Source organism: Trachypithecus francoisi, unplaced genomic scaffold (genome assembly GCF_009764315.1).
Source record: "Trachypithecus francoisi isolate TF-2019V2 unplaced genomic scaffold, Tfra_2.0 Lachesis_group16, whole genome shotgun sequence".
Classification (NCBI taxonomy): Eukaryota; Metazoa; Chordata; class Mammalia; order Primates; family Cercopithecidae; genus Trachypithecus; species Trachypithecus francoisi.
In genome coordinates this window covers 70,801,760-70,817,305 of record NW_022681461.1, presented here as the reverse complement: position 1 = coordinate 70,817,305, position 15,546 = coordinate 70,801,760, and the positions used below count along the sequence as shown (strand labels likewise).

General features: G+C 41.2%; 1 protein-coding gene across 14 annotated transcripts in view; it reads right to left on the bottom strand.

Moving 5' to 3' along the window:
- TNC (tenascin C) overlaps positions 1-14,817 on the bottom strand; it is a 98,720-nt gene extending 83,903 nt beyond the window's left edge. For all 14 annotated transcript variants that reach the window (XM_033237654.1, XM_033237656.1, XM_033237658.1 and 11 more), the window contains exon 1: positions 14,550-14,817. The gene's annotated coding sequence lies outside the window, so the exon portion shown is untranslated. The remainder of the gene's footprint in view (positions 1-14,549) is intronic.
- Positions 14,818-15,546: the final 729 nt, after the last annotated feature.

The following is a 15,546-nucleotide window of genomic DNA, read 5'->3' as shown; positions in this document are numbered from 1 at the left end:
CTCTTAGGAAATTAGCTAATTCTAGCTTATATTTGCATTAGTCTATAAACAGTTATTCTGCATACAGTTAGATTGTATGTAGACTATAAGCTCTATGAGGGCAGGGATTTATCTGAGACATTCATCTCTGAATGCCCAACACAAAACACTTTATTTAGAACATGGTGAATGCACAATATATTTATTTAAATAAAATGAAGCTGTATGTATTTCTTGGTAAGATGTATCAAGGAATTTATCACAGTCTCAGTTCTGAATTAGTTTATTTTTGTTCATTCAGTTATTCAGTGAGTACTTACTATGTTTCAGACACCACACTAAGTGCAGAGGGTACAAAAGTGACAAAGACAGACCTAGCTCCTTCCCATGAGATTCTAGACATCAACCCAAGGGCTTTTAAGAGCTCAGTGCTTTCTACTTTGAAACAAGATTTCTTTATGACCAAATAAACTTAGTCATAAAGTTTGGCCAGGCCTAAGATGCACTCAGCATGAAAATTTGGTTTTGGTGTGAAGAAAGCATCCTGGGTTATTAGTTAGTAGCACTTTCAATTTCATTGCAGTATTTGTCATTTTGCTGTACTGTTGTTAAATCTAGGTCTCCCTTCCTCATTTAAAATTTTTACCTTCATTACTTTTTTTTAAGTTCCCAGATACTTGGCCTTTTATGAGGCTATATAACAGGAAGTGCAATAAATTGAAGATCTGGAGGAGAAGCTCTGAGCTCCACTTCTGCCAAGCAGGTCTGACCAACAGGGTCATTGTGTGACCTTGGGCAAGTCACATCCACTCTTGAGGCCTCAGTTTCTCATGTAAAATGAGCAACTGTGTATGATTCCCAATTCTAAGATCCCTTTGGTTCTAGTGATCTGTGGTCCATTGCTAATTTCACAATATTTTTGTTGAACTTTATTTTGAATTTCACTTTAGACCCAAGTCAAATGGCCAACATTAAGTACAAAACCCTCTAAATACTGCTTCTTTCCATAGTTTGGCTTAAGCATTGGTGGTGCCTCACGACTTCCTCCATCCTGCCCCTTGAACAGAAGTTCCATTACCAACCAAATTAAATCCACAAATCTTAATCCATAAAATATTTCCATCCAGACACAATAATGAGATTCATATTTGTGGTTTAGTATACCTAAGAAATGCTCAGATGAAATATGACTAGATCCATTGATACATTCAGACCACAAACTGCCCTGGTGTGGTCTGGTTTCAATTTTTGAAATAAAACTGCAGAGCACTTGCCTTCTCTCTTCTATTTCTTGCCTAGACAGAAAAGAAAATAAAAAGTGATTCTGACTAAGTGGCAACAATATAGATTCCTGTAAAATTCTGGAAAATTGTTTCAAAAATAGATTTGAATTCATTTCCCAATGGAACAATGACCTCTTCTATTTGTGTCTTCATCCAGAATTTTAAAAAATCTGGTTGACTCTTTCACAAGCATTGGAAAGCAGTTCTCAAAGTCTTGAGCCAAGGTTAAGAAATGGAAGAGATTTATCTAGGAAGAACTGATTACAGACAAAGTACAGACAGACTAACACAACCCTAAGTAAGAGAACTTCTGAATAGGGCTCTGTGATATGGTGGCCTTTGTGAAACTGCTATCAGCCACCCAATGTCAGAAATACAGTCCTGAAAGGCCCTGAAAAATTTTAAGAAGGCATTGTAATGGGAGAGACAGGAGCATTGCCTTTAGAGTCAGGAAGACTTGAGATCAAATTCTACTTATCTGCTGGGGAGCCTTGGACAACGTCCTATACCTTCTGAATTATGGCTTATTCAACTATAAAATCCCTCCAGGGATGTTTGAGACAGTGAATGGGACAACAAAGCTGTAAGTGTCTGACATATTAATAATAAACATTACCCAAATGTTAATATATCTTCTCCTCTTCTTTCCTTTTCCTTCGTGTCTCCCTTTATGAAGGAGCTCCATGACATTGGGCATATTAAAAAATAAAAGAGTAATAGCGTAGAGGTGGTTCAAGCACTGGTTAAGAAGTGGAATTGGTTTGGGATCAATTACGTTTCAACTCAAAGAGCTGCCATAGCTACCTGGAACTGCTTTGAGAAAGATTCTGTGGCTATGACTCGGCTTTCGGGAAAAGGTGCTGTGATGGATTAGCAATATCCACCATGGGGACAGGAGTGGAGAGTGTTGATGCGTACACCAAATATTTGGCATAGCAAAACAGACAGCTTTGGAAATCTTTTCCGATCCAATGTGCTAATATTCAAATGAATGGAATCTTGCTTGAGTGGGGTTTGCATCAGAAGGAGCCAGATGGAGCCATTGACAATTACAAAATCCTGTTTAAATCAAGTTCAATAAAGTCTGATACATTTTGATAGAATATGACTCGTGAAACAAAAATACGTCTCTAGGACTGGAAGCAGGAAACCAGACTCTCAGGGAAAACTAAGACTACTCCAGTCATAAATTTGTGTGACCCCAGGCAAAGCAAACATACTTTCATTGTCTATTTTCACTTTCCCAAAATGGGACCATCTAAACACTACAATAATAACGAACATTGATTGCATATGTCATCTGTGCCAGACACTGCTTTTTTTGTCTTCTGTGGATTATCTCATTGAATCCTCCCCAAGACCTCTGAGGTAGTTGTCTTTATTTTTCGGTTTATAGATGAGAAAAGTGAGGCTCACACAGCTCAAGATCACATAGCTCGAAAGGGAGAACAGAAATTTAAATCAGGTGAACTGATTCACTTGTTTTAATTATGTTAAAGGATGGTTTGCATAACTGAGGTCGGGGTCCAGAGAAACTACTGGCAATGAAACATCTTTATGATCTACAGGCAGGACAGGAAAAACTGCAGAAGAATCTGAAAAATAGAGATATGTCTAACTCCCTTAACTTGGCTTTAACTTAGCTGTGAAACTCTAAACAGCATTTTCTAAAGTGTAATCTACATGTTGATAAGTACTAATGTGAGGGAAAAAGATTTCCTAATTAAACATGTTTGGAAAATGTTATTTTAAACCATATATGATTTTAAGCCAAACAAATTACACAACTTTCTTTACTTCAGGATTTTCCAGGGTGTTTAATAGGTTCATGCTCGTTGGAAATCTCCAAGAAGGGGACAGTTTATAGAGTGTTTCCCAAATCTACTTGATTACTCTGTCTGAAGTGAGTCACAGGATTAGGATTAGGTTTGAGGGCACACGATAGGGGAAGAACTGATAGAGAACAAATCCTAGACCCTTTCTCCTTTCATTTCCTCCTGTATTAGAAGGAAGCAGCGATATACCTAACTATGACTTCTCTGGGATAAAATGTGAAGCCCTGTGTTAGAGGATCTTGAGCAATTTAAACTATGAGGCAAGTAAGTCAATATTTATACTGTGCCTGGCACTTTACAAATGCTGTTTAATCATGTTACCAACTGTGGGAATTAGGGAGCATTGTTTGTATTTTACTGGTAAGAGAACCGACGGCTTAAGGAGGTTATGTAAGTGGCCCAGTCAGCATTTATTTGAATCAGAATAAAGAACAGTCTTATAATTCCAAAGTCTATGCTTGAAGTAAGATTCATTGTTCAAGTTAAAGAATTAATATTTATCTACTAACTATCAGAGAGAAACCCAACATAATTAATATGAATAGAGTTGTTGGATTTGCAAAATGGAACAAGGTAGGATGGTGTTTGGGAATTGGGATTCACATAATTATTTTATTTGTATTCGTGAACTTGAGGGGAGGGCATAGGCCAGGTGGACTATGTCTTAGGCAAATCTTTAAAGCCCCTGTAGAAAAGCCTTCTCTCCTTGAGTCTGACCTGGAGAGAAGGTTACTGAGAGGAAGATACAGTGAGAAGTAGCAGACGGGGCAGCTAAAAATCTATCATTTCTGGAAAACTGGGCTTCACACTATGTACTATCTAAAAAAAGTGTGGTTTCCAAGAAATCAGTCAAGGCAGGAGAGCATTTCAGAGGGGCTAGAAATTACCACTTTCAGTTTTGAAAGCATGGACTTCTATGAACAAACAACCTATTTGTATAAATAAGGAAAGGAGGGAAAATTCCTTCTAAATAGGATCATTTAATTCAGCATATGGCAGGAAATTCAAGAAATTTAGTCAGAAAGAAATACAAGTCAGAGGAAGGCAGAGGCAAATGAAGATGAATCATACAAACGAATAACTTTTAATCATTATTCTGAACTTCTTTTAGGTATAGAGTTTAACATCATGTTTTTGGAGGGGAACTTACTAGTTGATTTTTTTTTTTCTACTTCAATCTCTTTATATGCATAGGTATGATAATATCCACCTTGTTAGGTTAAGGTGACTGGAAAGTACGTATAAAAACTTAGTAGGTTGACTGGAAGGGGTCAGTAAACTTTTCCTTAAGTGAACAGATAGAAAATACGTTGAGCTTTGCAGTTAGATGATTTCAGTCACAACTATTCGACTCTGCTATCGTAGAGGCAGCAGCTATAGATAATACACAAACAAATGAGCATAGCAGTGTTCCAATAAAACTTTATTTACAAAAATAGGCTGCCACCCTGTGGTTTGCTAACCTCTGCTGGAATATAGTAGTTATTCAATAAATGACAGCTTCTATTATGAAACTAAATACAGATTGAATTAAACAGTAAGGAAACTAACTTTTTTTGAGTGGCTATTATATACATTTTTATGACAAATCTTACATTAAATGCTTTTTATTCATGCTATCATTTATCTTGTCATTTGTCATGACAACCTGGTGAGTTAGGTATTATTATGCTTATTTGAAAATTAATTTGAGACTCAGGGAGTTTCCATGACTGGCTTAAAAGGCAGAGCCAGCTTTCGAATCCTGATTTATTTGTGACTCTAAAATGTGTGCTTTCAACTACATTGAGCTACACTGGGCTGACTCCTAAAGGAATTTTCTTCAGTTCAGATAAGGTAAAAACTTAAATTTTTACTGCTCCATAAAGAAAGAGATCAGCATTCAAATGGGTACCTTGACTTTCCATTTCCTAGACCTTCAGTAGCTCTTTGGTGGCTGTGCACATGTAAGCACCAAAATATTTGACCTTTGTTTTTCTCCCAGAACCTCTGCTGGATCTCAAGTTTTGTACACTTCCTTTTTGGAGAATACTTAAGCCAAGGTGTACTGTTTGCAAACACTTATTAGCCTTGGGTAGATACTGGTGAGTTTCCTTTGGCATCAAATGGGCTTCCAGAATCTGCTGAGGCCTGGCTGTGCTCATTGATTGTCTTGGCCAGAAAGAGCTGCTAATTGGGATGACATCCTGCTTGTCTTTACCTCTAGAGCTAGGTTTTCCTTCCTGGGCATACCTAGTATGTCCCAAGCAGTATGTTTGGATTTTTACTGCTGATCTAGATGAAAAAGAGCAAATTTGCAGTCCCTTTAAAATCTACAAAGCCCTGTACTCCAGTGAAGAATTTCCCAGACTATGTTGCAAGATGTTTTTAGGTACATGTCCTATGGTCAGGTACGTTTGGAGATACTGGGCTAATGAGAGTTGAACAGATTAATTACAGCAAGATTTCTCAGATGATGCACTCTACTTCCCTGAACCATCCATTGGCTTCTAATCACACTCAGAATAAAATTCAAACTCCTAGCCATTGCCTACAGAGCCTCCAGAACTGTGAGAAAGTAATTTCTGTTGTTTGTAAGTCACTCAGTTTATGGTATTTTGTTGTAACAACTTGTACAAACTAAGATACCCCACCATAATGTAAACACGATGAATAAAGGGATCTTGACTGTATTGCTTTCTATTTTATCACCAGTCCTAAAATTATGCATTGAATGGACATATGAGCTGTGCATTTCCAAGAACAGAAGGGTATCAAATGTTCCCCAAACTCATTTGGCCACAAAATCCTTTTTTGGGTGATTTCCATGAGAATGCTTTTCCACATGACACACTTTTGGGAACTGCTTCTCTAGTGGGATCTTATCATCAAGAACTATTTGATCAACAGCTAACAAAACAATGACAACAACAAAACATTTATATTGAATGCCAGTTTCCATGTTAAGCAATGCTCATGAACTACATCATTTAATCATCACAATAAACTTTTAAACTAGGTGCTACTACTTTGCTTTTAATATGGACAAGAAAAAATTAGCTTAAAGAAGCTAAGTAACTTGGCCAAGATCACATAGCAAGCAAATACCTCTCGGACCCAGAGGATTCTGATGCCAAAGTCATACTCTTAACCATTATTCATTTCTTCTCATGGGATGTGAGCTTCTCCATGTCCAAGATAGACAGCTCTTTGTCGCCATCCCTCCCTTGAGCCTTTTCTTTCCTCCTATTAGTTGTTGACTGATCTTTGTTTTAACCTCCAGATTTTCAGCTATCTCTTGTGACTCAGCCTAAAATCCCCAGACAGGACTCCTCTGTCCTTGGTACTGGTTTTTCCAAATCCAAAGTAATTTGTGTTTTATCCTGAAGGCCACCTCTGAAAGCAAACACATTCCTTGAGGTCTGTGTTCTGAGACAGTTTCCTGTCCTAGGGCTGGGATGGTTTCCTCCTGTCACATGTTGTGTCACCACACTGCACATTTGTAAGCCAGTGGGTGAAGCGTGAAAACAACTTCAAGTTCTGGGCTTTCTGAGCAAACTGCTAAGGAAGAGGATGTCCAAATCTGGGACACAGCAAAGACTCCTGTTAATTGCTAAAGATTAACTTTATTCTGGTTGTGCTAGGTTTCAGATAAACCAGATACAATTTTTTCTTTTAAGAACCATATTGTCAAGAGGAGCAGACAGTCCATTCCAGGATGACAAAGGAAATGACAGATTTAAAAAAAGAAACATAGGTAGAATGAGATGACAGTAAAAGGGCATCTAATTTACCTGGAGGAAGTGGTGCCTGAACTGAATTTTGAGAGAAAAATATGAATAGGTGAAAAACATAAAAAAGGATATTCTAGGCATGAGGGAATGGCATTTACAAGGACATAAAAGGAATAAAAGGGTTGATGTGAAGAGTATGAATTACAGCTGAAGTACAGGATCTGTTTAGAGACCAGAAGCAAGATCATGGAGAATCTTGAATGTCAGAATATCTGGGGTTTTTTTGCAGGCAGAGGAGAAGCATTTGGAATGTTGAGGCCTGGGAATGTTAACTCTATGACTCAGGTTGAAGAAAGGGAGGGCTGGGTTGCTGGGGACCAGTGGGAAAGCTGTTGCAGTGGCCCATCTGTGAGGTGCCAAGACCTGAACTACAGGGGTAATGGAGGTGGGGCAGGGGATGATGATGGAGCAAGTGGGGAGGCAGTGAACAGATTTGCTTGTCAAGGCAGTAGAGACTACAATATTTTGTATGTGGGGATAGTAAGGAAAAAAGAATTAATCGAAGATGTTACTATTTATTATTATATCTACTGAGAGGAATAGATTGAGAAGGGGGACAATGGATGAGTTTTGGTTTTGGTCACATTGACTAATAAATAAAATTATTAGAATAAAATAAACTTGGAATCATTGCCTTGAAAGGCCCCTCCCTGGGGTGAAATTCAGGAGAAATTATGGCTACCCAATGAGTTAAAACAACTAATCAAAACACCTGACTCCACTATATACATGGGAAGATGCTAAATAAAAACTAGTCCACTTTAGTGGCTGCCATAATTTTTTATTACTCATCAGGGAGAGTACAGATGGGTTGAGTGAACTTGTCATTGATAAGAAGTTGGCAGAAATTGGTGACACTGGAGTGTTGGAGGCTGTGGCAGGCAGATTCTAAGGTGACCCCATTGATACTGCCTCATGGCATTCTCATACATGTGCAATTACCTCCCCTTGAGTGTGGGATGGCCCAGCGACTTTCCTCTAACACACAGAATATGACTAGGTGATGGAATATCCCTTCCATGATTAGATTACACAGGATTGTGATGTGCCTCTTGCTTATAGACTCTCTCTTTCTCTCTCTCCTTTTTTTTTTTTTTTTTTGAGATGGAATCTCGCTCTTGTTATCCAGGCTGGAGTGCAATGGCTCGATCTCGGCTCACTGCAACCTACGACTCCCAAGTTCAAGTGATTCTCCTGCTTCAGCCTCCTGAGTAGCTGGGATTACAGGTGCCCACCACTATGCCAGGCTATTTTTTTTGTATTTTTAATAGAGACAGGGTTTCACCTTATTGGCCAGGCTGGTCTCGAACTCCTGACCTCAAGTGATCCACCTGCCTTGGCCTCCCAAAGTGCTAGGATTAACAACAGGTGTGAGCCACCATGCCCGGCAACTCTCTTTCTCATTGGCTTTGTTAATGTAAATGGCCTTGTTGGAGAAGCCCATGTGGCAAGGAACTGAGGGTGGTCTTGGACCAACAGCCATCAAGGAACTAAGGCCCTCAGTTCAATATCTCTCAAGAAATGGAGTCCAGCGAACAACCACATCAGCAAGCTTGGAAGCCAATCATCCCCCAGTTCAGCCTTTAGATGGGACATCAACCCTGTCCAACACAGACAATAACCTCGTAAGAGATCATGAGGCAGAAAATCCAGCTAAGCTGTGCTTAGACCTCTAGAAACCATGAGATAATAAATGAGTGTTGATTTAAAGTAATTTGGTATGCATTAATAGATAATGAATACAGAGATACTAGTCATCCTTGGCTCAGTCCATATGAGTTAAGGCTGTTGAGAGAATAAGACTCTGTTCATTTTTCTTTTCTAAAAGAATGTCTTAATTCTGAAACTTTTAGTATTGTCCCTGGCTTCCAAGATCAAGAGTCGGAAGACCTGGGATTCCACACTGACCCTGTTGCCAACTGGCGGAAGATCTTAGAAAGATCTTTCCCTTCTCTATGTCTCAGTTTCACCCTCTTTAAAATGAGGTATGCTAACCTAGGCCAGCAATTTACAAAAACATTGTTTTTTCCCCACAGAACCCTTTCATCAAATGAAATTTCATGAGGAGGCTCAGTGTACAAAACAGATAAGTGGAGGGGCTTTCATTGATATAAGTTGAGGAGAATCCCCTGCTTGACCGCCCTGTCTCTCCACAGCAGCCCCCAAATCTCCTCTGAGGTTCTTTTTAAAATCCAGTCTGAAAGATTCTGGCTTAGAGGCTGCCCGTGAGCCCTTGCAGTTTGAAAATTCTATGTTCCCTAAGGAGATTTAAGAAAATAGTAACCTACCTAGAAGTTAAAGCACTCCTCTGCAATATCTGTGCATCGACCTTCACAAGACCATTCCACAATCCTGGGTATCTCCTTTGGGGACTGTGCTAATGGTGTGTCTGCCCATGGTTGACCTTTTTTTGGGGAAAACAAACTACAGTAGACAAAGCTCCTGCCTCCCTAACGTTCTTGACCTCAGTGGTGTATAGTCCAGTGTGGCAGGGAAGGCAATCATAGGGGTAATTATGACACACACAGTGAGGGACGGGTAGAGCTCAGTGGGAACCTGGAGCAGGGGGATTCCAGGCAGTCTGCAGGGCATTCATGGCTTCCCTTGGGCAGCACTTGCTTATGTGTGTCTGTGCTTCAGGTCTCGGGCTGGTTGCGGGGATGTGATGTGGATCGGGCTTTGCTCTCATGAGGCATAAAGTCTAGTAGAGAAAATATATTACATTATGGGTCACATGCTAATCATTTAATTACAGTTTTTTCAAGAGGTGAAGCCTGAAGGAGCAAGCTGGAGATAGCAAAATTAACCAGTCTGTCAAAGAACACAAGGACCCAAAAGACAAGCTTTTGTCTCTTTCTTAGCTTTGCTGTGTCTAGCCCTCTCTCATCAGAAGATGAATAGAATTAGGGTGCTGAGCGTGACTTCCTTACTGAAATGGTTACAAACACCCTCTCAGGACTGGGAACCGGGTTTGATTTTTGACTCCACCAAGTACTTTCTGCATGGTATTGGGTAAGCTACTTAAACGTTTTTAGCCTCACATTGTGCATACTTGAATGGGGTGGGTGTTAAGACTTACTAGAAGCTATGGTTGACTAAATGGCATGATGCCTGTAGAGTCCTCAGTAAATATTAGCTATTATGATTATCCCCTAGGATTCTCCTAGGAGAACATTTCAGACACATTCTTGTCGAAGTTGGCAGTAGCCAGCTTTAGGGTTAGAGGTGAGCAATGGTTAATTCTGAAACAAAGCTATCTATGTTCAGAGCTCAGGATATATCTCTGGCTCTTGGTGTAGGGTATTTGGGGAAGGTTAAAGGACCAAACAAAGCTATTTGAGTTACCATGGCTATATCATGAAGGACCTATGAACTTCAGGAAATTTCAAAATTCGGAGACAACATGGCATGAAATACATATTGTTAAAATTTCCATTCACAGATAGACTGAAAATGCATATGGAAGGGATTTTCCATTCATGATCTGCTTTTGACTTGGACATTTTGCTTTTATTCCATGGTGAAGGGTCAAAGAGAGTAACGATGGTGATAGAGTTGTTTCTAAAGTGGAGGAGAAGCTGGAAATGTGAGACAAGGTGGAGGGAATGGAGTTTAGGCTTAGGGGCGTAACTGAAAAAAGTCTGGCTACTAGGATTAGAATCAGGTTGGTACGCAGACTTTTCTCCTTTACAGAGAAGTCACAAAGCATGTACAGCCCCCGGAGGTAGGTAAGTTCACCATCTCTGTCTTTTACATTGAATAGAATTATGGCCTGGGGTTTGCAGGAGGCTGGTTACATCACACTTTGAGGGGGGTTTTCCTTCTTGGAAGGGAGCCTTCATCTAATGTTTCCCACATGTTGAAGGTGTTCACACTGGACCGGGATAAGATTCAAGGGGATTCCCTACAATCTTCTCAGAGTGAGAAGTATTTGAATCATAATCTTCCTCTCCCAGGCTTCCCCTGAATTTGTGGCTCAAATTGTGGCTTGGAGCCTACAACCATTTCCAAATTGTCCTGGGATTCATGGCCCCAAGGCCGATTTCACTTTACCTACCAATCAGCCCTTTTAAAACCAGATGTTTGGCTCACCTGTGTGCCCACTTTTCTGAGATGAAAAATTAGCAGGAGTGACCTGACTGCTACCTCTAGTTTCATTCTTCTCTCTTCCAGGCGCTGAAATTTGAACTTTCCTGTTTCCAGGCAGAGAGTTGCACCACTGAGACCTGACCTTTGCTGAGAACCATGAAAAATGATACATGCAGGGCTATTCTGTAAAATCAATAGGCACCAATGACAACTGGGGCCTTCTCCACTATCTTGATCATTCACTGAAAGACACCATTAAAGGTTCTAAACTTAGTCAGCACAGCCTGACTTCAGAAGGCAATGTAGCACAGCAGAAAGAAGAGTAGGGTATTAGTTAGAAAGCTTGGGTCAAAGCCAGCTCTGCCCCTCAATTACAGAAAGACCTCAGATAAGTCACCTAACTTTCTTGAGTGTTGATTGCTTTAGCCACAAAATTGAGCTAGTAATTAATAATTTGTAGTGTTAGAGTGAGAATTAAATGAGAAACTGTTGGCAAACCCTCCTATTACATATGTCACACATAGCCCTCACTATCAACTTTGTGTTTGCATGTTTTACCATCACAAAAGGACGTCTATTTTGAACTAACTAAATGTTTGCAACCTAGACATTTTACATTTCAAACTGAAGTGGCTTCAGCATGAAGTGGATTGCGCTTTGGTCCAGTGGATGTTTTTTCTTGTAAGAAAGCACAGCTAGGTGTCTATAGAAATCTACAGAGAGAGAAGAGAATATGTGCTCTTAATTTATTGTAAGCATTAGAAAGGGTAGGATTAAGGGGGATATGTTTTTCATTCTGTCATCTTGAATTCTCTTTCCAAATTCCATTCTGGTTATATGATCACGCTACTGCTGTATTTATGGGTGGCCACAGTCTGCCCGGAGGGGCATATTTAGTCAGGAAGGAAGTGTTTTCCTTCTAAAGGCAGGCAAGAAGCAGAGAAGCATTCAGAAGGAACATGGCAGAATGTACCTCTGACTTGGTGATCACGGGGTCCTGGGTGTGAAACCTGGCTCTATCACTCCAAGTTCTAGGACCTTAGTAAATTTATTCAGTCTCCCTGTTCTTGAAGCCATCTCTTTGTCCAACAGATATAGTCCACACCTCAGAGACATGCTGTGCATGATCCCACAAAGGGCTACAGTTTAGAAAGTAGGCTCATCATATATTTTGGCTATCATTGTCATTAGAATTAATTAAAATAGACGTTGTTAAACCTTTTAAATTTCTCATATATATTCCTGTCTATTGCACTATTTGTGGACTTGCTTTTACTTCTGTTACAGATGGTGACTCAGAGGCGCAAAAATCCTTGTTGAAGGGTAGAAGGGCAACCAGAATGCACGCAGCCTGGTTTCATGATTTGTAACTGTATTTTTTGTCATTGGACATTCTGTGGCAATGTAACAGAGGCTAAGAGCAAAGGTATAAGTTTTAGACCCTGTGACCTCACTTCAACTAAAGCAGCCCTGCATTTACCTGTCATGTACTGGGGTTTTGCCGTAAATTCATGTAGTGAATATTTCCATCATTAAAAATAAGTTTAAAAATCATGATATTAGAACATTAATCTTGGACAAGTCCTTGTAAAATGATAAACAGAGAAAAGTTTCCATTTATTGAACCCTTAATATGTGGCAGGTACTATGCCAAGAGTTTGCCATGTATTATGTCATTTGAATGTTGCAAGAGCCCTGTGAGACATAGTTTGTCATCTCCATTATATGAATGACAAAGCTGACGGCTGAAAGGTTAGTAACTTCTTAGAGCGGGGAAGGAGGAGGTTGGTGGGAGATAAAATAGAGAAGCTAGGTTTTTAAAACAAAGCATAGAGGAAAAAATATTTAATGACTGTAGAGCTTGGCAACATCCCTTTCAATCCTTGTCCAATTTACTCTGTTTGAGCAAACCAGAGAATACTCTTACTGTGCACCTTTTTCTTCCCCCCAAAGCAGTCACCTTCCTGAAATGCAAGGGCCAAAGCACGCTAACTTACATATCCTGCAAATGGCTTGTATGTGTACAATGCCAGAAACTCTTCACTGGGTTATCTAGGACTGAATAAATCTTCAGTCCTGAATCGAGCTTGCCTGGCTGGGGTGGGTAGTACTTTTCCTTTCTAAAGCACATATGGGAAAGCTCTGTAAAAATGGGGGAAAAAGTCTACAAAAACATGAAAAAGAGGCATTCATTCTTCAAGTGGGGCTCCCTGTCCTGCTCTCCCTCCGGACAGAAAGCTTTCCAAAGAGTTTCCAACAGCATCGTACTTCATAGCTGTCAGCTTTAGAATCCGCAGATGCCTAAACTCAAAACCTCCTGACGTTCTAGAATCAGTATTTGACATTAACATCCAGCCCCGGGCTGCTACCTTTTCTCCAACCTGTGCCAACACAACCTCCTGCTTGTAAAATATAGCCAAGTCTCAGACCTGCCAGCCTGGTGAGACACTCTCAGATTGGGTGAGATAAAAAGTGGGGGTTGGGGCTGGGCTGAGGAACAATACACAAGAAACCATCCAACACTGGCTAAGTGCCTCTTTTAACTTCCAGAGTGATGGCAGTTTTGGCAATGACAATGATTATCCAAACTTCTAGTTATTGAGCAGTCACTGCTGATCTTTCTATACCTCATTTTCTCCTCAAAACGACAGCAGACGCTGTTGTCCCCATTTTAGAGATGGGAAAACTGAGGATTAAGGAGGCGATGTATCTTTCTCAGGGTCGTATGTATGGTGGTGGGGAGAATACCAAACACCTCTGGCTTCAAACGTAAGCTCTTATTCCTCTTACAACACTGATGGGTGAGAAGAAACCCTGCATTCTTTCCAAAGTACACCAGGGGCAGTAGGGTTCCCATACCTGGGGGAAGTTGTTGCTCAGATCTTTCTGTGATGAGAGGTGAGGAGGAGGAGGTGATTCTAGAGACATGTGGGATGCTGCTGGCTCTAGGCACCCCAATAAAGCTGTTCTCTACCACTTTCTAGCTGCCTGTCAGTTACTCATCTGGCCCAGGAGCCACCTCCTCTCTTCTGTCCCCCAACTTTCATCTCCAGGGTGAATATTTTGAGGACCAAATGAGGGAATGGGTACAAAAGTGTTTGTAAACTTTATGTAAGGTCTGTTTAGATGTAAACTTTTGTATTCTCCCTGCACTCCTCTATCAAAGTCCCTCTAACCCATCCCAGGGGCAGGCTATGAGCAAACTCTACCTTAAAACTCTACTTCCCTAACCCTCAAAATGAAATATATATACAGGTGAATCAGCCAGGCTAGAAGTAGGGGGGAAGTTTAAGAGAAAATTCTTACTTTTCCTCTGCAGAACAGCTGAAAATAACAACTTTACGAAAAGTTCCTTCCAAGTCTGACTATTCATAAAGTTAAAACAAACAAAATTGCAAAACCAGAACAGTCAAGGTGCATCTGATCACAACAAATACACACTCATTTTTTTTTTCCAGCAGCGGAAAAACAAACAAAAAAACCCACCCAAACGTTTTATAATTATAATATAAAACCACAACTTATTTGGTACGAGGAATGCAATCCGTACGTCATAAGGATCTCTAGTGATGAGGGAAAAACAGACTTACCTTTCTGATGGGGAGAGACCTAGATCCTTGGAAGAAGTACCTGGAGTGGGAAGCAGCGGCGGTTCCCACGTGCGCGGTCCCGAGTTCCCCAACCGCGCTGCCTTTGTGCCCACGGAGGCAGGGGCGTGTGTCTGCGCGCGGGAGAGGCGGGTGACAGTAGGCAGGCTGTGGCCGGTGCAGCCAACTTTGGCTGGCTTATATAGCGAGCTCCTTCCTCTGTAATGGGACGCCTCGCCTCCAGACATCCTTTCCCACTTTTTCAGTTGGCGAATTAAAGGAACAGCCCTCCCAGCGGAACAGGGTTAGCTCATGAAAGACGCACTCACTCCTGGCTCTCGGCCAGGGAAGGAACCCATTTGCATACAATTTATGGAGAAAGTAGGAATTCCCGCTTCCCCTCCCGCCTCCCCGCCCCCGACCCGAGTAGTTGTTAGTGAAATGTGATTTTTGCTTTGCTCCCCACACGGGTTTTCTAATTGTGAGACGGATGCCCGGGGAGTAAGAGGGAGCAGGATCCGCAGCCCTGGCTCCCCTCCTGTACTTGGTCAAGCTGGAAATGGGACCAGGGCTCGCCTAGGCTCTGGGCAGCAGCTGCTCAGTGGCACCTCGGAGTGAGTACAGGGACTGAGCCCAGTTCCTGGAAAGAGGAGATAAAGCCCTTCAAAAGCCTGGGGCGTTTCAGGTTTCTCTGGGCCGGCTGAGAGATAACCCAGGATTAGGTCTCAGCAGGTGGGGACCGTGCGGGAGGCTCATATCAGCCCTGCTTTTCTTATGTGGCAGCCAGCCTTGCCCAGCTGCTGAGAGGCATCTTTGTTCTAGCCCCAGTGTCCTACAGGGCAGTAGCTTTTTGACATTGTTCATGCCTTGTGCCTGGTGTGGTCTTCTCAGCTGGGTCTCCAGGGGGAACGGTTTCTGAGGTTTTTCTCTTAGTGCTGAAAGGCGTCCCCCACAGCCTTTTCTTTAAAGAAAAGCAATAATTTAAAAAGGTAACAACCTA